This window comes from Mytilus trossulus, chromosome 2, assembly GCF_036588685.1.
Source record: "Mytilus trossulus isolate FHL-02 chromosome 2, PNRI_Mtr1.1.1.hap1, whole genome shotgun sequence".
NCBI lineage: Eukaryota > Metazoa > Mollusca > Bivalvia > Mytilida > Mytilidae > Mytilus > Mytilus trossulus.
In genome coordinates this window covers 2,273,414-2,299,926 of record NC_086374.1, presented here as the reverse complement: position 1 = coordinate 2,299,926, position 26,513 = coordinate 2,273,414, and the positions used below count along the sequence as shown (strand labels likewise).

Below are 26,513 nucleotides of genomic sequence, written 5' to 3'. Positions count from 1 at the left end.
TGTGCTTTTCAACATGTAGACACAACATTGTGCTTTTTAGACATGTAGACACAACATTGTGCTTTTCGACATGTAGACACAACATTGTGCTTTTCGACATGTAGACACAACATTGTGCTTTTCGACATGTAGAAACAACATTGTGCTTGTTTGACATGTAGACACAACATTGTGCTTTTCGACATGTAGACACAACATTGTGCTTTTCAACATGTAAACACAACATTGTGCTTTTTCGACATGTAGACACAACATTGTGCTTTTTCGACATGCAGACACAACATTGTGCTTTTCGACATGTAGACACAACATTGTGCTTTTCGACAGGTAGAAACAACATAGTGCTTTTTGACATGTAGACATAACATTGTGCTTTTCGACATGTAGACACAACATTGTGCTTTTCGACTTGTAGACACAACATTGTGCTTTTCCGACATGTAGACACAACATTGTGCTTTTTCGACATGTAGACACAACATTGTGCTTTTCGACATGAAGACACAACATTGTGCTTTTCCACATGTAGACACAACATTGTGCTTTTTGACATGTAGAAACAACATTGTGCTTTTTGACATGTAGAAACAACATTGTGCTTTTCGACATGCAGACACAACATTGTGCTTTTCGACATGCAGACACAACATTGTGCTTTTTTGGTATGTAAAGTACAACATAATGCTTCTGGCATGTGAGGCACAACATTTAGACAAGTGAGGAATAATATAATGTTTTTTGACATGTGAGAACATGGCAGACAATCTTAATATTAGCACGAGGCCAGTTACTTGTTGTTTCATTCAAAACTGTTAAATCTGCCAAAATAGCCTCAACTTGAGTTCTTGTCATTAATATTAAGATATGGGCTGGGTGCGGGATTTTCTTGCTGTATTGAAGACCCATTCGTGGACTCCAGCTGTTGTCTGTTCTATGGTCAGGTTGTTGTCTCTTTGACACATTCCCCATTTCCATTCTCAATTTCATTTCACAAAATTATATTTAGCTACAATACGTCTTAATTATGAAGAAGTTAATTATAATTTGGGTAAAAGTACTTTTGATATCAAAAGATTTTCTGGATTTACCAGGAACACTCAAACCTCAAAATTTGAAAGTCAGGAATGTATAACTTCTTGAATACCCGAGGGACTTATCAAACAGGTTGTCATTATAAAGGAACTCAAATTAATCATGTTAATAGCTGAATGTGTTTCAATATTATTCATAAAGTAGCATTATTCAAAGTAAGGGAAGAAATTTGGAAAATCCAGTTTATGCATAAAAATTATAATACTCTGGTAATATAAAATATAGCATTGAAGTTTCATTACAGCTGATAAAATTAGAATATCTTACAAAAGTGATAATATTTGTAGTTTCATAATAAATAGCCATGTTTTTAAACAATAGCCATACTGTGACATTTATATAGTATAGACAGCATGGTAAGATCTTTTTCTCACTAGGGATATTTGTGTTAAAATTCAAATGTTTCTCATCTATAAAAGTCAAGAGATATTGATGTTTGAAGACAATTCATTGGGTCAAAGGGTTGGGACTCCTCCTAATGATACTTTATTAATAATACAGTATACAGATGTGAACATCAAGATGTGAGTAAAATTCTTGGAACTGTAAAAGTTCATGCTATAACTGACATCAGGGAACTATGATCAAAGTCTTGGATGCAGTTAAATGGGTTAAAATACACCAAAATATCTATTTAACAGGTTATTGTACACTGAAATATCAATTGAACAGGTTATTATACACTGAAATATCAATTCAATGGGTCATAAATTACACTGAATTATCTCTCAACAATTGTGAGGCTGACTTGTTTTGAATCATGGAACTAAAGACCATTAAACCATAACAAAAATCTTTCCATGAAAATATCATTAATTCAAAGTGTATTCATGTACAGACACAATCACTGCTGGGGAATATAACAAATACTAAAATTTCGGTCTACATAACAAATACTGACACTAGTGTCTACACAACACTTTTTGTGCTAGTTTTTACCTCACACCACTCAAGACGTTTAATGTAAAAGCCTAAGAAAACTAAACCATGATTATATAAGGACAACATTAAAAATTTCCATTAAGTTTACAAGTTAAATAGTAAAATCAATTCTATTGTCACTTACAAATAAAGTTGTGTTGAGTATAAAATACTTAAGAGTACTTAAACAATGCTAATCCTTGGAGTAATTACTAAAACAATTCTGATGGATTTCAACAAATTATCAAACTGAATAATAGCAATAAATTCCCTAATGACAAAAGCTGTTTGTAAATAAAATCAACAGGTCTGACGACTCTTACTTTAACACTTTGTAGTTTTATGATCACACCTTTTCTCCATTTCAAATAGAACATTACAATTTGTTCTTTACAAAGCCAAGACATCTGATTTTCAATTTATTTCAATTACTCATCAAGGGAGGGAACCAAGGCACTCCACCATTATGGTGTATAAAATGTTCTTTTTAGTGCATTTTACATATTTTCACCTCCACCCTTTTCCCACCAAGGGTCCACTTTTTGAAATGTTGTAACCCAACAGCTCTTTGAGCCTCATTTTTTTCTATAGAAGGATTTTACCCATTTATATGACTCTACTTTTTTGTGCTATCTTTCAATATAAAATAAGGAGATGTGGTATGATTGCCAATAAGACAGCTATCCAAAAACACAACAAAGCTCAATGATGTAAATAATTATATGTCAGCTATAGCCTCGGAATGTTTAACTGTTTGTTTTCTATATAATTTTCTAATCCATTTTTTTTATCATATAATAAGTATAATGGAACTATTTTCATTATTTGTATAACATGGAACTATTGAAACTATTTGTGAAGAATGTTACAAGTTTTGATTAATTAGGTAATAAAAAAAAATAAGTAGCTGTGGTATGACTACCAAGAGACCCATTTAAATAAGCAAACTATAAAGTATGGTATTTTCTCATTGGTGAAGTCTGAACCGTGCCCTGGTTTCCCATCATTGCTTACATCCACCTTACATCTTTGAACTTTGGTGGATAGAAAATTGTCTCATTGGCAATCATACCACATCTTATTTTTATATGGTACAATTTTCAATCATTTAATTTTGTGACAACAATATTTTATAATTTGTTAAGTGTCATACAATTACAGAAATAACTAGGTCTGCAACATAAGTTTACATGAATCAATGTGTAGCTTTTCATTTTTTATTAAAGCTGCTTCCCTGATCTCTCACACTTGACTTTTTTTTTTAAATATCAAGCTTTTCGTTCTCTGCTTCATCAAATTATTAAAAAAATTTCAACAGGAGTTATTTAATGCATGTGTAAACATTTACAAAAGATTTTCTAAATAAATTCTGCTATTAACAAACAAGTTATTTGCTCTGTTAAATTACTTGGGTGAATTTGTTAGAATATTTCATCATTATACATTGTTATAATAAGCATTCTGACCACAGAGATAATCTGGAGTTTTTCCAAAGGTATTTTACTGGGAATAGAATAACAAAGGCTTTCTCAAAGTAAAGCAATAAAAATGCCATAATATACTATGGTGGATGTCTTATATGTGCAATGGACAGGCTGCTGGAGTTCTTATTTGATGTAAATTGATGCTGACATCACAATAACTAAATCAATCAGAGCTAAACACAGAATAACAGCGACAATTTACCCACTTAAGATACATACAAATAGATTGAATTCTATCACATTATCACCTAGTATTTACAAAATGAATTTACATTTTCCCACATTTTGAAAGACAATTTTTTCATTTGATTTTCTACACAAAATTAATACAATTTTCTTTTTTTTTCCAGTAAAATTTGGTGCCATTTATAAACAGAGAAATTACTTGCTACATTAACTATTATAGAGTTAATTGAAAGTTTTTTCCTTTGGCCAAGAGGCAAAGGTCTTTAAAATCAAAAGCAATAAAATTTTGGAGTGTAATGATGCATTTAACAGATAGCTTGATCAAGTTTGCAATTGTTCTGAACAAAAGTGGAAAAGCAGAGATAATTGTAGTTTCATGATTTGGTTTCAAATTAAATTCAAATTAAAAATGGGAAATAGAACTGATAGCTGTAACAGCCATTGACAGAACAATTATAGAAAAGTTAACACAAGAAATCTCAAATCAATAACAACGTTGTTTACTTTTTTCTCCAATTTTAGGATATCAAATTAAGTGGTACAACTGCACATGTCTGCATACACTCAAAGGACGTCAATCTACTTAATGAGTGTGGTAGAATATTACATGCATTTCTCTATTGTTCTTCTTGTCATGTTCACTTCCAGGATATTGTCTATTATAAACTGTTAATAAAATTAACTAACTAAAAATCAAGTAATTAGAAACTGAATACACAAAAAATAAAGTAAGTTTTTGACATTTCCCATAAATTTATGCCATTTCATTCGAAAGTTAGATGTTTATACAAACAAGTTGTAGTTATTCAACCCATTACCAAAATATAACTTCTATATCCACCTAGTGTTATCTATAACAAGACACAGCTGGCAGTGTGAATCTGTCATGTAAGTCAATTCTGTTATTCTTACATGTGTTTTACTTTTATAATTAATGCAGGTACACCTTACTGAACAACACTTTCCAATCATTTATCCTAGATGAAAATTGAAGAATGTTAAGTAAGCAAGCTCTTACACCTGCAGATGCCACCAATATATTTCAAATAGATCTTTTTTTTACTCCCAAATGCTCATCAAATTTGAGATCTAACTGCATTTAAAACTAATCCAAATTTTGATTAGAAGAAATATAAAAACAAGAATGTGTCCCCAGTACACGAATGCCCCATCTGCACTATCATTTTCTATGTTCAGTGGACCCTAAAAAAGGGGTAAAAACTCTTATTTGGACCATATCATAGGGAACATGTGTACTAAGTTTCAAGTTGATTGGAACCAACTTTATGAAAAACTACCTCAACCAAAAACTTTAACCTGAAGCTAGACAGACGGACGAAATAAACAGACCCAGACCAGAAAACATAATGCCCATAAATGGGACATAAAAATGAAAATAAGAGAAATAATATGAAACATTAATTACAAGTCCCTCCCTCGTTAAACTATAGATTCTCATTTCTGATTTTTCTAATTATTGAATTCATCAGACAACAAAAGATTGAGAAATGAACAGATCTACAGACAACACTGTGATGGAAGATTGATTCACAGGCTGGAGAAAAATTATTTCCATCAGATATTTTGGGAAGGCATAAAGATATGGTATTCAAATACAGATGATGTAATATACACACAATGTGATTGTCAACAAGGAATGAACTATCATATCTTATGAGTGGGATCCCTACCATAAGATACAACAGTGATTTCAATTGGTCAGTATAATAAGCAAAACTGGTACTAATTTGGAAAGAATGAAATGCCCTTAAGATTAATACATGTGTCATTAGACTGTTCCCATTGTTTTACTGGTTTCTAGTTCATCTTTGTCACCTTCTTATGTGACAGACAAAAAGCTAGCAGATGTCTAGCTCTACAGTAATTAGTAATGTACTCACCTTTATAAAGAATAATCAAGTCCAGACTTTATACACATCCATCCTTCTTTCACCACTTCAAAGATCTACAAACAAGAAAAACTCATCACTCGATAAATAAATGCAATGATATATCCCTTATACACGACAATGAATAGTCCCTGCAGACTGAATCTGTGTAATAAGAAAGATCTGCCTTGGTTTACTACAATAGAAAGATCCCTTGAGAATGTCAATAACTGTAACAGCACATAATCAGCTGCGATGTGAAGAAATGTATACACTGGTAAGTTTGTGTGCAGTTTATACTCAGGCATTATTACTTAACATTGAATGCTTCATTTTGTAGATCATACAGGTACGTGACTGGTAACAGGTGTCTTGACCAGAAACCAGAATAAATATTCAAATTTGTCAGAGAATATTTAAAGTGGTAAAGTAAGCATGATCTAACATTTTTGACTACTTTGAATGCTTTATTTTCTGCTATATATCAAAGGTATTAGAAATGCTAAGTTATGGAATTTAAAGTTTGTAATGCAACAACATTAGATATTAGGACTAAACAACAAAATCTTAGACAAGATTAAATGATAATAATCAGTAAATCTACATGTGGAGCTGAGGATCATTTCTTGGCTTCAGTAGGCTTCAATATGCTCGGCCATTAAAGGTTTCTTTGTTTTGTAGACTGTTGCCCTTCGTTGGTCTAATTTTTGCCATGTTGGTCAGTTTGTCCTTCACTTGTGAAATTGAAGATATCTTTGGTATATGATAATATATTGTAATTTGTAAACACACTCTCTATTTTTTTTCTAAAATCCTTCCTTTGAGACTTAACTTTAGCCCATTCATGCGCTGCTGTTACTAAGTATCATGCCCCCTCTTTCATTAAGCTCTGTGTAAGTTATTGCAAACTTTGGGGAACACCACATTTGTTTATGGACTTTCCATTTTGAATTTTCTTCAGAGTTTGATACTTTTGTTATTTTACTATTCACAACCGAAGCCTCTATCAATGATGAAACCTCACCAACAAAAATATTGACTATAAAAACCATACAAAAGTTCAAAAACATAGTAAATCAAAGTAATCTTTTTAATTTAATCTCAAAATGTAAAGAAATCTTCAATCATCTTTATTGTTTTCACAGGCAGGAGTATCTTTGTGGTAAATTGCAGAACACAGTTATAACCAGAAAAAAAAACAAAAGCAGCTGCAAATATGATAATTCTATAACTATCGCTTTAATCATGTATATCCTTTGTAGTTATTATCAAGATTATAGGAATAGCTTGTAGTACATGTAACCTTTTTAGTAGTGGATTTAAGATTTTCAAAAAGGGTTGTGGCCTACAGTAAAGGTTGATAAACAGAAGCTTCCCAATAGCCCATACGAAATAAACTGAAGCTTCCCAATAGACCATACGAAATAAACTGAAGCTTCCCAATAGCCCATACGAAATAAACTGAAGCTTCTCAATAGACCATACGAAATAAACTGAAGCTTCCCAATAGCCCATAAGAAATAAACCCAAGCTTCCCAATAGCCCATACGAAATAAACTGAAGCTTCCCAATAGACCATACGAAATAAACTGAAGCTTCCCAATAGCCCATACGAAATAAACTGAAGCTTCCCAATAGACCATACGAAATAAACTGAAGCTTCCCAATAGACCATACGAAATAAACTGAAGCCTCCCAATAGACCATACGAAATAAACTGAAGCTTCCCAATAGCCCATACGAAATAAACTGAAACTTCCCAATAGACCATACGAAATAAACTGAAGCTTCCCAATAGACCATACGAAATAAACTGAAGCTTCCCAATAGACCATACGAAATAAACTGAAGCTTCCCAATAGCCCATACGAAATAAACTGAAGCTTCCCAATAGACCATACGAAATAAACTGAAGCTTCCCAATAGCCCATACGAAATAAACTGAAGCTTCCCAATAGACCATACGAAATAAACTGAAGCTTCCCAATAGCCCATACGAAATAAACTGAAGCTTCCCAATAGACCATACGAAATAAACTGAAGCTTCCCAATAGACCATACGAAATAAACTGAAGCTTCCCAATAACCCATAAGAAATAAACTGAAGCTTCCCAATAGACCATACGAAATAAACTGAAGCTTCCCAATAGCCCATACGAAATAAACTGAAGCTTCCAAATAGACCATACGAAATAAACTGAAGCTTCCCAATAGCCCATACGAAATAAACTGAAGCTTCCCAATAGACCATACGAAATAAACTGAAGCTTCCCAATAGCCCATACGAAATAAACTGAAGCTTCTCAATAGCCCATACGAAATAAACTGAAGCTTCCCAATAGACCATACGAAATAAACTGAAGCTTCCCAATAGCCCATACGAAATAAACTGAAGCTTCCCAATAGCCCATAAGAAATAAACTGAAGCTTCCCAATAGCCCATACGAAATAAACTGAAGCTTCTCAATAGCCCATACGAAATAAACTGAAGCTTCCCAATAGACCATACGAAATAAACTGAAGCTTCCCAATAGCCCATATGAAATAAACTGAAGCTTCTCAATAGCCCATACGAAATAAACTGAAGCTTCCCAATAGCCCATACGAAATAAACGGAAGCTTCTCAATAGTCCATAAGAAATAAACTGAAGCTTCCCAATAGCCCATACGAAATAAACTGAAGCTTCCCAATAGCCCATACGAAATAAACTGAAGCTTCCCAATAGCCCATACGAAATAAACTGAAGCTTCCCAATAGCCCATACGAAATAAACTGAAGCTTCCCAATAGCCCATACGAAAAAAACTGAAGCTTCCCAATAGCCCATACGAAATAAACTGAAGCTTCCCAATAGCCCATAGGAAAGGTGAGCAGTTCCTGCTCCATAATTAACACCAATCTTTAAGTTTGCAGCAAGTACAAATCTAGGACTAGTATCTCAATTGTTTGTAAAACAATTGAAAGGTCTTTCCAGTAAAAGTGATGTTTTCGTAATGTACTTTGTACGACTTTTCGTTTGATATACGACAAGCATACCTTCTGAAACTTTTCGCTTTTAACACTTAACGTCCTCATCCGCCTACATTTGTGAGATCGGAATTATGATGTATGTAACATAGAGTAGATGAGATTTCATTTGATATGCGACAACTCCATGTTTTAGAAAGTTTGATTTTTGCACTTAATAACCCTATCCAACTAATTTTTGGAGGTCGGGAATTTGATATTTCAAATGTACACATCATGACCTTTTATTTGATATACAACAACCCTATCTTAAAAGAAAATTTATTTTTTGCACTCAATGACCCCATCCAACCCATTTTTGGGGGACGTCAATTTGAAATTTGAAATGTACGCTTTATGTTCTTTCATTTGATATGCGACAACCTTACCATCTGAGAAATTTGAATGTTTGCACTAAATGACCCAACCTGTCCCCCTGGGATGAAAAGGGGGGTTAAAATTTTCATTTTTAAGTAGAGTTTATTAAGACCTTCAATTTGATATATCAGATGACCCCATTTGACAAATTGTAAATAATGATGCAATATCAACTATATAAATAGAAGTTATGAAACTTACAAAGTCAATGCAAAACATGAAAATTTCAAAATGATTTTTTTGGTGTTTTTTTCCCATGGAATGTTTTTGGTATTTGGTCAAACATATAACTATGCCAACCTCTTCAATTTCTTAAACATTTTAAGTGGTAAGCTGTTGTTGATTCAGAAATACATGCCGCCGCTCGCAAAATTTCAAACTGCATTATCTCTAAAACAACAGCAGATATCTCAAATCTGTTAAATGGTAAATGATCTACAGTTAAAGGACAACATCATAGAAAAAGAATTGGGACAATTTCAATGTTCACCAAGGTCACAATTAATCATCAAATATATGATGCAATACCAAACTTGAGAACCGGAAGTCGTAGAGACATGGGACTATCCCCATTCAACTCAAGACCACTTGACCTTTCAAATATCACAAGGTCAAGGTCATAGTATAATGTGAAGGTCAAGGTGAAATTTCATCATGACCTGACATTGACCTCAAATTGAAGGTCCTGCATTACTGATCATCTTTTCAGTTTATAGTAGGTTGATATCTGTTACCTTAAAAAAGATATACACAAAATACTATACTTTTAAGAATCATCCCGTTGTAACTTTTGAACAGACGGTCGGACATTGTTGGGCTTATTATATAAAATGTAGAGTTCGTCGAGAGGAACATTTTATACGCTGTATGTAGGCAGCAAAGTCTTATCGTTTTCCTAATATGTAAGCTTGAAATTGCAGCGTAATTTTTTTTTGCACTCTGTGACCTTTGACCTTGGATGCATATTGAAGGTCACATGAATTAAAGATTATTGGTGAAGGTCCCAAGTCTTTACGACTTCCAGTTCTCGAAATAGATTTTTTCTAAAATTGTATACAATTTTTCAAGGGGAATAACTCCTTATAAGGGTTAATAACAAAATGATTGTATATGTTCATTAACATTGCCATCTGTTTCTGTACATGTTGCCTTTTTCAAATCGATTCTATCTCTAAAAAATTTTGAGAAATGAGCAAAGGAAAGAAATTGTTTCAAGGGGAAATAACTCTCAAAGGGGATGATGAAATTCTATGCAGCCTCATATGGTAATACATCATGATGAGATGTACCTATTGTCCAAATAAGATCATGATATCTTTAAAAACAACGAGGGGGGGGCCATGTTGAAAAAAATCAATAAAAGGGAGATAACTTCTAAAGGGGATGATGAAATCCTACACAGCCTCATCTGGTAATACTTCAAAATGAGGTCTACCGATGGTCCATATTTGGTTTTGATAACTCCAATAGAAACTAGGGGAGGCCATGTCAAACAAATGCTGGATGAAAAAAAAAAAAAAAAAACATGCGAAAACAATAAGGTCTTTCCTCGCGGAGAGGAAAGACCTTAACTAGTATCTCAATTGTTTGTAAAACAATTGAAAGGTCTTTCCTGTAAAAGTGATGTTTTCGTTATGTACTTTGTACGACCTTTCGTTTGATATACGACAAGCATACCTTTTCAAACTTTTCGCTTTTAACACTTAATGACCTCATCCGCCTACAGTTTTGAGATCGGAAGTATGATATATGTAATACAGAGTAGATGAGCTTTCATTTGATATGCGACAACGCCATTTTCTAGAAAGTTTGATTTTTGCACTTAATAACCCTATCCAACTAATTTTTTGAGGTCGGGAATTTGATATTTTAAATGTACACATCATGACCTTTCATTTGATATACAACAACCCTATCTTTAAAGAAAATTTATATTTTGCACTCAATGACCCCATCCAACCCATTTTTGGGAGACGTCAATTTGAAATTTGAAATGTACGCTTTATGTTCTTTCATTTGATATGCGACAACCTTACCATCTGAGAAATTTGAATGTTTGCACTAAATGAACCCACCCTGCCCACTGGGATGAAAAGGGGGTTCAAAATTTTCATTTTTAGGTAGAGTTTATTTAGACCTTCAATTTGATATATCAGATGACCCCATTTGACAAAGTACAAATAATGATGCAATATCAACTATATAAATAGAAGTTATGAAACTTACAAAGTCAATGCAAAACTTGAAAATTTCAAAATGATTTTTTGGTGTATTTTTCCATGGAATGTTTTTGGTATTTGGTCAAACATATAACTATGTCAACCTCTTCAATTTCTTAAACATTTTAAGTGGTAAGCTCTTGTTGATTCAGAAATACATGCCTCCGCTCGCAAAACTTTAAACTGCAGTATCTCTATAACGACAATAGATATCTCAAATCTGTTAAATGATAAATGATCTACAGTTGAAGGACAACATTATAGAAAAAGAATTGGGACAATTTCAAAGTTCACCAAGGTCACAATTAATCATCAAATATATGATGCAATACCAAACTTGAGAACCGGAAGTCATAGAGACATGGGACTATCACCATTCAACTCAGGACCACTTGACCTTTCAGAGATCACAATGTCAAGGTCATAGTATAATGTGAAGGTCAAGGTGAAATTGCATCATGACGTAACATTGACCTCAAATTGAAGGTCTTGAATTACTGATCATCTTTGCAGTATATAGTAGGTTGATATCTGTTACCTTAAAAAAGATATACACAAAATACTAGATTTTTAAGAATCATCCCGTTGTAACTTTTGAACAGACGGTCGGACATTTTTCGGTTAATAATATAAAATGTAGAGCTCGTCGAGAGGAACATTTTATACGCTGTATGTATGCAGCAAAGTCTTATCGTTTTCCTAATATGTAAGCTTGAAATTGCAGCGTAATTTTTTTTTGCACTCAGTGACCTTTGACCTTGGGTGCATATTCAAGGTCACATGAATTACAGATTATTGGTGCAGGTCCCAAGTCTCTACGACTTCCGGTTCTGAAAATAAAAAAATTCTAAAACTGTTCACAATTTTTCAAGGGGAATAACTCCTTATAAGGGTTAATAACAAAATGATTGTATATGTTCAATAACATTGCCATCTGTTCTTGTACATGTTACCGTTTTCAAATCGATTCTGTCTTGAATACTTTTTGCTAAAAATGTAAAAGAAAGAAATTGCTTCAAGGGGACATAACTCTCATAAGGGATGATGAAATCCTTAGCAGCCTCATATGGTAACATATCATGATAAGATCTAGCTATTGTCCAAATAAGGTCATGATATCTTTTAAAACATTTAAGGGGGGCCATGTTGAAAAAAATCAATAAAAGGGAGATAACTTCTAAAGGGGATGATGAAATCCTACAAAAGTTCATCTTGTAAAAGTTCATGATGAGGTCTATCGATGGTCCATATTTGGTCTTGATAACTTCAACAGAAAGGGGAGGAGGCCTTGTCAAACAAATGTTGGAAGAAAAAAAAGAAAAAGAAAAACTAGTATCTCAATTGTTTGTAAAACAATTGAAAGGTCTTTCCTGTAAAAGTGATGTTTTCGTAATGTTCTTAGTACTACCTTTCGTTTGATATACGACAAGCATACCTTCTCAAACTTTTCACTTTTAACTTTTAATGACCTCATCCGCCTACATTTTTGAGATTGGAAGTATGATATATGTAACATAGAGTAGATGAGCTTTCATTTGATATGCGACAACGCCATGTTCTAGAAAGTTTGATTTTTGCACTTAATAACCCTGTTCAACTTTTTTTTGGGGGTCGGAAATTTGATATTTCAAATGTACACATCATGACCTTTCATTTGATATACAACAACCATACATTAAAAGAAAAAATAATTTTTGCACTCAATAACCCCATCCAACCCATTTTCGGGAAACGTCAATTTGAAATTTGAAATGTACGCTTTATGTTCTTTCATTTGATATGCGACAACCTTACCATCTGAGAAATTTGAATTTTTGCACTAAATGACCCCAGCCTTCCACCTGGGATGAAAAAGAGGTTTAAAATTTTCATTTTTAAGTAGAGTTTATTAAGACCTTCAATTTGATATATCAGTTGACCCCATTTGACAAAGTGCAAAAAATGATGCAATATCGACGATATAAATAGAAGTTATGAAACTTACAAAGTCAATGCAAAACATGAAAATTTCAAATTGATTTTTTTGGTGTTTTTTTAAATGGAATGTTTTTGGTATTTGGTTAAGCATATAATTAGGTTAACCTCTTAAATTTCGTAAACATTTTAAGTGTTAAACTGTTGTTGATTCAGAAATATATGCCACTGCACGTAAAATTTCGAACTGCATTATTTCTAAAGCGACAATAGATATCTCCAATCTGTTAAAAGGTAAATGATCTACAGTTAAAGGACACCATTATAGAAAAAGAATTGGGATGATTTCAAAGTTCACCAGGGTCAAAATTAATCATCAAATATATGATGCAATACCAAACTTGAGAACCGGAAGTCGTGGAGACATGGGACTACCACCATTCAACTCAGCACCACTTGACCTTTCAAATATCACAAGGTCAAGGTCATAGTATACTGTGAAGGTCAGGGTAAAATTTCATCATGACCTGACATTGACCTCAAATTGAAGGTCTTGAATTACTGATCATTTTTGCAGTTTATAGTAGGTTGATATCTGTTACCTTCAAAAAGATATACACATAATACTATATTTTTAAGAATCATCCCGTTGTAACTTTTGAACAGACAGTCGGACATTTTTGGACTGATCATATAAAATGTAGAGCTTGTCGAGAGGAACAATTTATACGCTGTATGTATGCAGCAAAGTCTTATCGTTTTCCTAATATGTAAGCTTGAAATTGCAGCGTAATTTTTTTTTGCACTCAGTGACCTTTGACCTTGGGTGCATAGTAAAGGTCACATGAATTACAGATTATTGGTGAAGGTCCCAAGTCTCTACGACTTCTGGTTCTCGAAATACAATTTTTCTAAAATTATGTACAATTTTTCAAGGGGAATAACTCCTTATAAGGATTAATAACAAAATGATTGTACATGTTCATTAACATTGCCATCTGTTCTTGTACATGTTGCTGTTTTCAAATCGATTCTAGCTTGAATACTTTTTGAGAAAAATGTAAAAGAAAGAAATGGATTCAAAGGGACATAACTTTCATAACGGATGATGAAATCCTTAGCAGCCTCATATGGTAACACATCATGATAAGATCTAGCTATTGTCCAAATAAGGTCATGATATCTTTTAAAACATTTAAGGGGGGCCATGTTGAAAAAAATCAATAAAAGGGAGATAACTTCTAAAGGGGATGATGAAATCCTACAAAAGTTCATCTTGTAAAAGTTCATTATGAGGTCTATCGATGGTCCATATTTGGTCTTGATAACTTCAACAGAAAGGGGAGGAGGCCTTGTCAAACAAATGTTGGAAGAAAAAAAAGAAAAAAAAGAAAAAGAAAAAAAAAACTAGTATCTCAATTGTTTGTAAAACAATTGAAAGGTCTTTCCTGTAAAAGTGATGTTTTCGTATTGTAATTTGTACGACCTTTCGTTTGATATAAGACAGCATACCTTCTGAAACTTTTCGCTTTTTACACTTAATGACCTCATCCGCCTACATTTTTGAGATCGGAATTATGATACTTGGAACAGAGTAGATGAGCTTTCTTTTGATATGCGACAACACCATGTTCTAAAAAGTTTGATTTTTGCACTTAATAACCCTATCCAACTAATTTTTGGAGGTCGGGAATTTGATATATCAAATGTACACATCATGACCTTTCATTTGATATACAACAACCCTACCTTAAAAGAAAATTTATTTTTTGCACTCAATGACCCCATCCAACCAATTTTTTGGAGACGTCAATTTGAAATTTGAAATGTACGCTTTATGTTCTTTCATTTGATATGCAACAACCTTACCATCTGAGAAATTTGAATGTTTGCACTAAATGACCCCACCCGTCCCCCTGGGATGAAAAGGAGGTTTAAAATTTTCATTTTTAAGTAGAGTTTATTGAGACCTTCAATTTGATATATCAGATGACCCCATTTGACAAAGTGCAAATAATGATGCAATATCAACTATATAAATAGAAGTTATGAAACTTACAAAGTCAATGCAAAACTTGAAAATTTCAAATTGATTTTTTGGTGTTTTTTTCCATGGAATGTTTTTGGTATTTGGTCAAACATATAACTATGTCAACCTCTTCAATTTCTAAGACATTTTAAGTGGTAAACTCTTGATGATTCAGAAATACATGCCTCCGCTCGCAAAACTTCAAACTGCATTATCTCTAAAAGGACTATAGATATTTCAAATATGTTAAATGATAAACGATATACAGTTGAACAACAACATTATAGAAAAAGAATTGGGACAATTTCAAAGTTCATAAAGGTCACAATTTATCATCAAATATATGATGCAATACTAAACTTAAGAACCGGAAGTCGTAGAAACATGGGACTAGCACCATTCAACTCAGGACCACTTAACCTTTCAACTATCACAAGGTCCAGGTCATAGTATACTGTGAAGGTCAAGGTGAAATTTCATCATGACCTGACATTGACCTCAAATTGAAGGTCTCGAACTACTGATCATCTTTGCAGTTTATAGTAGGTTGATATCTGTTACCTTTAAAAAGATATTCACACAATACTATACTTTTAAGAATCATCCCGTTGTAACTTTTGAACAGACGGTCGGACATTTTTGGGCTTATTGTATAAAATGTAGAGCTTGTCGAGAAGAACATTTCATACGCTGTATGTATGCAGCAAAGTCTTATCGTTTTCCTAATATGTAAGCTTGAAATTGCAGCGTAATTTTTGTTTGCACTCGGTGACCTTTGACCTTGGGTGCATATTAAAGGTCATATGAATTTAAGATTATTGGTGAAGGTTACAAGTCTCTATGACTTCCGGTTCTCGAATATAAATTTTTGAAAATATATGTTTAATTTCTAAAGGGAAATAACTCCTTATAAGGGTTAATAACAAATAAATTGTTTATGTTTATAAACATTGCCATCTGTTCTAATACATGCTGTCATTTTCAATTAAATTCTATCTCTAATACTTTTTGAAAAAAATACAAATAAAAGAAATTGATTCAAGGGGATATAACTCTCAAAGTAGATGATGAAATCCTATGCAGCCTCATATGGTAATACATTATGATGAGATCTACCTTTTGTCCAAATAAAGTCGTGATATCTTTTAACACATTTTGGGGGGACCATGTTGAAAAAAATCAACAAAAGGGAGATAACTTCTTAAGGGGAAGGTGAAATCCTACAAAAGTTCATCTGGTAAAAGTTCATGTTGAGGTCTATTGATGGTTTAATTTTGGTATTGATAACTCCAATAGAAGCGGTAGGAGGGCGAGCCAAACAAATGCTGGAAGAAAAAAAAGAAAAAAAAACATTAGAAAAACAATAAGGTCTTTCCTCACGGAGAGGAAAGACCTTAAAAACATTAGAAAAACAATAAGGTCTTTCCTCACCTAGGGGAAAGACCTTAAACATTAGAAAAACAATAAGGTCTTTCCTCACGTAGTGGAAAGACCTTAATAAGTCCCAGTCATGGTGACAGAATTGGGGCTCAGATAAATCAAACACTTTATTATCACCGAACTAGTATATATTTGTTTAGGGGCCAGCTGCAGGACGCCTCCGGGTGCGGGAATTTCTCGTTACATTGAAGACTTGTTGGTGACCTTCTGCTGTTGTTTTTTCTATGGTCAGGTTGTTGTCTCTTTGATAAATTCCCCATTTCCATTCTCAATTTTATACTATAATCTATGATCATCAGTGTAATATATATTGCATGGTTTGTGCTTACAATTGTATGCAGAATTCCTTCTATAAATGTGACATTTCAATTTTATTTATTCAACATGGTTATAGCTAACAAGATAAACCACACTCAGTGAACGGCCATCACTAATCAACTTAGTCTCCTTAGCAAATCTTTACAAATTCAGTGTTATTCTCACACATTGGTAACAGATCAATTTATTAATTGACAAGAATAAAACTTTGTTTATCAATAATGAAGTACTAATACAAAGTTTTAGTGGGAGTCATGTAATGCCAAAAGGAAAACCGCCAAATTAAATAAACTGGGTTAAAAATAGTACTGATATATTTGTGTATAAAAATCAGTCTATTTTGTGATGTAAATATATTTTACTATATTTTGTGATGTAAATATATTTTACTATATTTTAAGATATTAAATCAACATCTGGAGTCTGCCAGTAATTAAGAATAATAATCGCTTTTCTAAATTCCATAGAAAATTGATTTCATGCTAAATTCAATGTACTTTTAAGTCCCAAAACAGATGATGCAATGAATGAGGAACCCGGTACTTTATAGTTGCAACAAATAAGGTAGCCAGTGCGTTATAGTTTTCATGAACTGATATAATATCTCAAATCTGACTGAACATAACAAAAATTTGGACAATTCACATTTTGTCTGCCATATAACTATTAGAACTTTTCAGAGATAATTTATTGATATGATGAAGAACTTTTAAAATGTGTCGCCTTTATATCTATTGACCCTTTTCAGAATTAACCTTATAAGACTAAGAACTTTTAAGAAATATAATTAATTATATGTTTGACAGCTTTTTGAAATAATGCAGTAATCCTGATATGGAGTAATGGATAATATTTATCACATCATTAAACTTGGAACCTTATACTGTAGTCATCAGTCCTGTAACAGGAGAGTACTGCCAGTGGGAATAGTAACCATGTACAAATTAAATACATCTAGACTCAGATACAGACAGCGTCATTACTATGTATGAAATACCACCAGGGAAATTAGGATTAAATCATCATCACCAATGATTGTCATTAATTATTGTATTGGTATAGGTCAATATGGGAATTACAGGGACATAAATTTACTACTATATCCAAGGATTAAAAGTATCATGATTCAAAATCAAAGCTGCATGTGTGACCTTGACCTTTTGACTTAAGATTAACACCTAAAATTTGTAAGTTCGTATATGTAAGAACATGATAATCCTCTTCTTCATGGTTAAGTACGAGCGTTAAGCGAGTACTTATCATGAAGAAGAGGGTTATCATGTTCTTACAAACTTAGAACATATAAACTCTATTCTTGATTAATTATATGTACTGTGTTAAATGGTATACATGAACACAGTTCTTGAAAATATGGCCAAACAAATAACCCCTCTAGCTAACTGTCTTGCTCTAATGACTATTAAAAGTATTATTATTTTCAAGTCAGTAACATGTATGCATCTTTAATTCTAAAATGAATCAACTTGTTGGAATTGGAACTTTTGAATTAAAAGAAGAAGTGTCCGAGAATGATTTAATGCTTTTACCTACTCAGGACCTTGTAAAATATGAAAACGAGCCGGTCGTGTGTGAGGCTGCGGCCCCGCGTAGATTTTCTGTTCCATTGTAGGATTCAGACTTACAAGAGAGAATTCTTAAAGCTATTCCGAAAAAGACTAGAAATAACAACAAGTGGGCTTTAGGCGTCTGGGTTGCGTGGACTTTAGAAAGAAATTTGTATCAAGAAACAATAACTGATGGTGGTAATGCAATACCAAGTGATCCGAATTTACTCTCAAATGAACTTTTAAACTATTGGATGGCACACTTTATACAAGAATGTAGACGTGTTGATACCAGTCCTTATCCACCAAATTCATTGGTCCAGTTAGCATCAGGCATTCAAAGGTAAGTTACAAATTTTAAATTTCAATATATATAACACCAGGACAGCCGTTACAAGTAAAATCATCAAAATCAACATTTTATTGGAATTGTAGTCCACAGCTTCCACAATACAGTATATAGCGTTTGATGTAGATGTTACATTGTACTAAAACTATGAAAATGTAATTTTATGAATTACATTTGTGTTGATTTTGATATTTGTTTTTGTAACCGCTGTCTTGGAGTTTGGTATAGTTAACCGGGTTGGTGGAAAAGGGGGGGGCAACAACTGTTGAAATACGTTCGTTTACTTGTTTTAAGGGAGCAAACATTTGATTTCGAGTGGAAAAGGGGGGTTTGCATTCTGGTTTTTTCAATACATATTGGAGACGAACTTTTACCTGAATCCTCATTAAGATTAACAGCTAAAATTTGTAAGTTCATTTACTTGGACCATGATTCCCAAAAATTTCTTCAGGTTCCTCAAAGAAAAATGAGAGTAAATTATTAAAAGTAAAATTGACTATTTGTGACCTTGACAATCTTACTTTATTCAGTAATTTATAATATTATCATACAAGGTATTAAAAAATTCATTAAACAATACTGGAACCTTAAAAATATTAAAAGATTGTGACCTTGACTATCAAGGTATCCATATAAAAACTGTTCGAAATATGCTTTCTGATAGTGAGTAATAGTATAATTGATTATCATTTGATAACATTGAACCCATTTAATTTTTTTTACTAGACAAAATTTGCATTGAAAAAAAGATGGATGTGAAAAGTATTTATAATGAATACATCCACCCCAACATTTGGTTGTAGAAGTTAATAAGTTCATGACCTAGATTTTGCAGACAAACACTTCAATACTTGTGACTCCCTGAAAAAGACAAGATAACTTTAAGTATATTCAACTGATCCTTCAAGGCATTCAAATATTTCCAGCCATATAATCCAGCTTTTACAGGCAGACATAATTATTTTCATTCCAAAAGCTTCCCTGGTGGTAGTATAAAATGGTTTATCTCCAAAAAGTGAAGTCATGCAGTTAATTCAGATCAATAAGCCAAAAAGTTCCAATAAAACTGCACACACAAAAAAAAAACAGTATATTGTTACTGTTTGCACCTACCAAATCAGCAAAACATTACAGAAAACATGGAATCAATTGGTGTCAACTATTACATACATTCAAATGAAAGATTTGTACCCTATGATGAAAAATAGTAAGATAGTTTGTTTTGGATATCAATAGCTACATATTATATAACCTATACATTTAGGCTTCTCTTAAATTTGACATATTATACAATTTACTGATTTCTAATGGCAGAAAATTGTAATTGCATCAGTTGAGGCTACACCAGAAGTACATTAGCTTAGAATAATCAGGGTTCTGACCTTACGTGACCTGGTTTCAGGTCATGATGTTAAATAGCACCTAAAGTTGTTGTGTATTTGTAAATGTGCCAATCATATGGTTGTTGCCCCTGATAATTGATATTACAGATATACAATGATCAGAGGTACAGCTATCTCAGCCCCTGTCAGTGTGCAGTTTGAACCATGGTTAGAACCATGGTTAACCATGGTCAACCATGGTTGTATGACCATGGTTGACCATGGTTTGACAAAATTGTTAATTGGCCGACCATGGTTAACCATGGTTTTAATGACCATGGTTGACCATTGTTAGAACCATGGTCAACCATGGTAGGAACCATGGTCAACCGTGGTCCCAACCATGGTCAACCGTGGTTCCAACCATGGTCAACCGTGGTCAACCATGGTTATTAATGAGTCAACCATGGTCAACCATCTCCATTAAACCATGGTTGGCCATTTTACATTCTTGTCAAATCAATCTTCAATTATCTTGAAACAGTTAGTCTACTTGTTATGGAGCCTGTATACTTCTCTTCCTTTTTGTGTCAGGACTACCAACAAATGCTAAATTGCATGAAACTCTTTAAAGCTACCCTTGCAGAAATGTTCATCCATAAAATGCAAAGCAGTTTCCACCTGCAAGAACATAAAATTTTCCACAAAGAATCAATTGTTCTTGATAATTTGTATACAATAACAGATTTTAAGGATCAAAAATGTTTTATCTTCTTTTGCAAATTTTCAATAATAAAAACACCCAACAAAATAAACATTATGAACATGTTTTTGTTTAAACAAATAATTGTAACCCCCCCTTTTTTTTTGGTTTACCTTTCAAACAAAAGAATGATTGTGTAAATTATTTTACCATTGACAAAATTTTCATATTGTACAGTTTTATCAGTTACACCTGGAATTAAAAACAATTAAATATAAAATTTATGTTGATATGGATAACTGACACTGACAAAAAAATTTAAAGACCCATTTCAGGTGGCATGTGTTAAATTAATGAAAGCCAAATCAAATACTGTAACAATTTTTACATCTTTTAAACAAAATATCAAACAGATTTCCTGTGAATGTACTTATCTGATAACAAATCTTCTTTACATGACAACACTGGACATCAAATCCTTCACTTGAATTTTAAAGCGCGAAATAACTTTTGTTCCAAGTCATTTAAATGTTTCGCACTGAGTGAATCATGGTTAACGGTTGGTGATATATTGGGTGTTCCGAATGGACGTTGTATAGCAGCACGAAGTTTTTGCACAGATCACAGATCCAAATACGGAGAGTTTATAAGTCTTTATTTGCACTTGTTTCCTCACATTTAAATCTTATAGGTCACTATACCTTTGTTTAGATAATTATTTCAGGCATTTTTGTATATTGCACGGTGTTTTTTGAACTAATTTATTTTGCTGGCCTTGTTGGACGGCCATCAAAATTTTCAGCGCCATTTTTGAATTCTGATTTTTGAGAAATAAATTTTATTTTTTCATACAGCAAGTCAAAGTATTTCCGTGACTTAAAAATAAATAGATTAAATAAATTCATACTTTTGTACAATCATCTTGATTATTTAAATAAACTTTTCTATTCCATATTTGACAACTTTGACCCCTCCTCCTTTTATTTTCTAAATAAATTGCTCATACTTTTGGATAATCATTTCGATTATTTAAATAAATTTTTTGCTTTCCATTCTCTACCTTAAATTTCGCAAATAAAGTCTTTTGTTTTAGACCCCTCCCCCTTTTATCTTTACATTTTTTGTACTGCATAGATAAATACTTAAAATAGTTAAAATTAAATTTTTTCTTAAACATACTGTACTTGTGTTTCAACTAATATCCTGTTTTGAGCTGATAGAAAACCTAGTATTCTGTTCCTCAAAAGATTGATATATGTCTGAGAATAAAATTATAAAGTCAAGCAGGTACTTCAGAGTAAATAAGAGAGATATTCAGGATAAAACAGCCCAAAGCCAACCCATTATTATATCCGATAGTAAAGGAAACTACATAAAAAGAGCTATAACAACTGAAGATTTCCTAAACATCAAATTCATCACAAAAAAAGGACAAAAAGTACAGCAAGCTATTGATTGGGCTGAAAAAGAATTACCATCAATCTGCCATCAACACAAAAACATCACTTTTTATATTTGGCTAGGAACTTGTAATTTAACCGAACTTAACAGAACTACCAGATACATCTCTCTTGTGAACCAAAACGATTCAAACGTCAGATATCTAAGAAGAAAATTCATCGAACTTAAGGAACTCATCACCAAAATAAAACCAAATTCAAAAATCATCTTCTTAGAAATTCCGCCATACTCTATTCAACGTTGGAACAGATCTCAAGGCCACAAAAACCCGGACATTTTCAGTGACGACGACCAAACACTTCAAAACCAGTTATATCTCTTAAATACCTTCATCCAAGAAATAAATCAATCTACAGAAAAATCACCTAAATTTGATCTTGACATTCGAAAAACATCTAAAAGAAAAGGCGGTACTGACGAATACTACAACTTTAATCTATACAGAACTGACGGCGTACATCCAAATTCATTACTAGCAAAGCTTTGGATGAGAAGAATAGCAACCAAAATTCTCCATCAATGTTATAGATAGAGTAGAATAGAACACTATACATATATAAAATTCATATCAACCATATTTATCCATTCCATATACAATAACATTCATATATAGAAATATAAGCAGCTTTTATATAACACCAGTCTATATTGTATAACCTGCAAATATAGAGATATATATCTACATACTCATTAAACCCGGATATCGGATATAAAAGTTAACTGGAAAATTCTAATCTAAGCTAGCTTTCAGTGGGGACGCCCCGCTGATTGCACATTAACTTACATAGAACTTCTTCTTTAAAAGAAAACAGCAATATATATAAAGTGAAAAATGAGTATCCAGACTAGAACATCAGCAAGAACCAAGAGCAAACCTCAGCCCTATACACCAGCTAAATATGAAAACTTTAGTATCAATAAAACCAGGGCCCTGGACAAAAAACTAGAAGCATGTAATAGAGCAATGGACATAAAAATTGAGCAGAAACATCAAAACTACATCCTAGAGCTATCAGCAGCTGCTTATGAAGTCTTAAAGGGGGAAATAGACATATACTTCGAACAACACTCTACATACAAGCTCTTGCCCAAACACCAGCATGATAATCAAGGGCTATGCATCAGAACATCACATTCGGTCAGAAATAGAAGTAATAACAGACAACTCTATCGCATCAATCTATTCCATACTACATCAAAGGTAGAGGTTAATGGCCAAGGTATGGAACTCTTCTTGACACACATTGAAGATATAAAAGAAAGAATGAAATCAAGAGGGAACTATAAGATTTACAACAAACAGATAGAGGAACAGATAAACATAATCAAGAGAAATGAAGTTGATATAGAAATAAGAGGAACAGTGAACGAATCATTCACAACAAATAATCAACCTAAAATCAACCACATAAATAGAATACAAGTATCCAAAGGGACAGAATGTATACAAAATACAGACACAGAATTATTAAGTAACTGGAATAGAGCCATTGAATGGTCAGAAGATGAAACAACACCCAGTCAGGACACAAGTACAGTCAACATGTCTACTATACATAACTACTGTGCCATATGCAATCAGACAGCACAACCAGAAACATCCATAGATTGTATTGCATGCAGTCAACTGTTTCACTATGCATGTGAAAACATTGATCCTGCAAGAATAAGCCAAACTGAAGAAGAACAATATTCATGTAGGAGTTGCTCTATCATGGACATGGACGTGGTAAATATATCAACAAGAAGCAACAACTCAATTATAGATACAGAAGAAACAATACCAAAGTTACTTCTAGATGAACAAAGCGTGACAGAGGATTATAGCGAAATAGGCCATATAGTTAAAAATATGCCAGAATATACATCTAAAGACAGTCCAACTAGAACGCAGATCACGAAGGAAGAAACAAGAAATTCTAACACAGAAGTACCAGACATGGTAGAAATGAACAAAACGGCTTCATACAAACAGCAAAGCCAAATGGTTCAGCACAGCAGGAATGAACAAATAGAAAATGTAGATGAGCCAAAAAACATCAAGGCAAAACCGAAAAGGCAATATAAGTGCAAAAATGTAAATGAAACTACCCAACAGCTTGAAGATCAATTAGCACAATGCAGAGCAAGAATAGTCATAATGGAAGATACCAATAGAGACTATAGAAACACAATCAATCTACTTAGGATGCAATCAGAAGAAAGCACTATTGACAAAAGTAACTTAAATGCCTACCAGCCAAAGTGTGACTGTAGCAACAACTTGCAGGAACAGACTATAAACAAAGTCGATATGATGCTGAACAACTTCAGGTTAGAAATGGAAAATAGAGACCTAAGAATAAAACATCAAATGGAGATGAACGAATTAAGAAACAAACTGCAAATAATGGAATTACAGAAAGAAGTAGGAATGTGGCAAAGACCAGGAAGTCATGAATATTATCCTTATAATCAGAATATTGACAATACTAGGAACTCAACCCAACATCAAATGAGTGATCAGCACTCTGGTGCACAGCTTATAAATCAGCAATCCAGGATTCCTAACCAAGCCAATCCACTATTCATGACACCTATGGCACCTCCACACTATAGCCAAATACCAACAGAGCAGAGCAGAATAAATCCTGGCCATATTCAAGCGCCAATGTACTACAATAACAGAATACAGGCTATACCTGTAAATAGCCAAAGTAGCCACCATTATCCTGGCTATAGAAGTATACATGTACCAACTGGCAGTATCAACACTAACATGATACAAAATGCACATTTATACAGACAGCAATATAGGATGACTCCACAACCTATACTACAAAATATAGATCAACACCAAGGATATAGTCAGCAACAGACAAACAGAAAGGAACAAAGTCAAAGAAACATCAATAAAAGAGTTTATGACCAAAGAACAAGCATGCCAGTAATAGCTAAACAAAGTCATGCAGAAGAACTTGAAAGACAAAAACAATTGCAACAACTAACAAATCAGGATGATAATACTAACCAAATAGACAAAGAACCAACAAAAGAAGCTAGAATGACCATCAATCTGACAAATTCAGCTGCCGCCAAAAATAATGAAGCCAAAGCACATACAGAAGTAAGCCATCAAGTAGATGTCATGCCCAGAACTGGTCTTATAACAACGGCTTCTAGTGGGGACGCCCCGCTGGAAGCGGACTGCCATCAGAAGTTCCCCTCTCAAAGGGGGGCCAATGTTGGTGGTCCTAAGCATCTAAAGGGACTAGTTCAGGCTGACAATCTAGAAGCAAAAGAAGATGAGAATAGAAAGAAACCAAACCATTTTTTAGGCAGTGGCCGATCAAACAAGATAAAAGGGAGGATATCATTATAGGTACACTCAATGTACAAAATGTGAAATCAAATGCCCTCTATATCAAAAACTTGTTAAGGGATGTACATGTGCTATGCATTCAAGAACACTGGCTTTTCAATGCGGAAAAGAAAATCATAGCTGAAATTACTGAAAATAGCGGATACATAGCTAAAAGTGTTGATGATAATGATGATCCTGATTTCAACATATCAATGAAAAGGGGATATGGTGGAGTAGCCATAATCTGGAAAAAAGAAATTAATGGAAATATAAAGGAACTGATAGACGGTGGAAATAGAATACAAGCCATACTTATTCAACAAGGAGACAAACCAATATGTCTTATAAATGTATATATGCCATCAGATAGCAAAAATGCAGACATCGAATACAAAGACACATTGGCTCAAATTGATGAAATGATAGAGAAATATAAAGACACACACGAAATTATAGTATGTGGAGACATGAACGGGTCCCTGGATAGAAGCTCGACACCTCATGATAAAATCCTTAAGACTTTCTGCAAGGAAAAATGTATAGGAAATACTGAGAAATGCCCAGTAAAAGAGACATTTTATCACCAGAATGGTATGTCGAAAGGACAAATTGATTACTTCCTCTTCAAAAGTAACTCTGAAATCATCAACAAAATCAGACAAATTGATGTCCTTGATACTGACCCAGAGAATACCTCGGACCATGTACCTGTTATCTTGACACTGAACAGCCAACTGAAAAAAGTCAGGGAAAAAGCAACAACTATCATAGCAAAACCTAAATGGACTGACTGCGACCATCAAATTTATAAGGAAGTCATCAATAAAGAACTTCCAAAACTCATGCAAAAATCAAAAGGAATTATTGAGAAAGATATAAAAAATCTAGAAAAAC

General features: G+C 33.2%; 1 protein-coding gene across 3 annotated transcripts in view; it reads right to left on the bottom strand.

Annotated features, from left to right (window-relative positions):
* The window catches only part of LOC134706244 (zinc finger CCCH domain-containing protein 10-like), a 121,683-nt gene that overhangs the window by 41,857 nt on the left and 53,313 nt on the right, over positions 1-26,513 (bottom strand). For all 3 annotated transcript variants that reach the window (XM_063565011.1, XM_063565008.1, XM_063565010.1), the window contains one exon: positions 5,585-5,649. The gene's annotated coding sequence lies outside the window, so the exon portion shown is untranslated. The remainder of the gene's footprint in view (positions 1-5,584; positions 5,650-26,513) is intronic.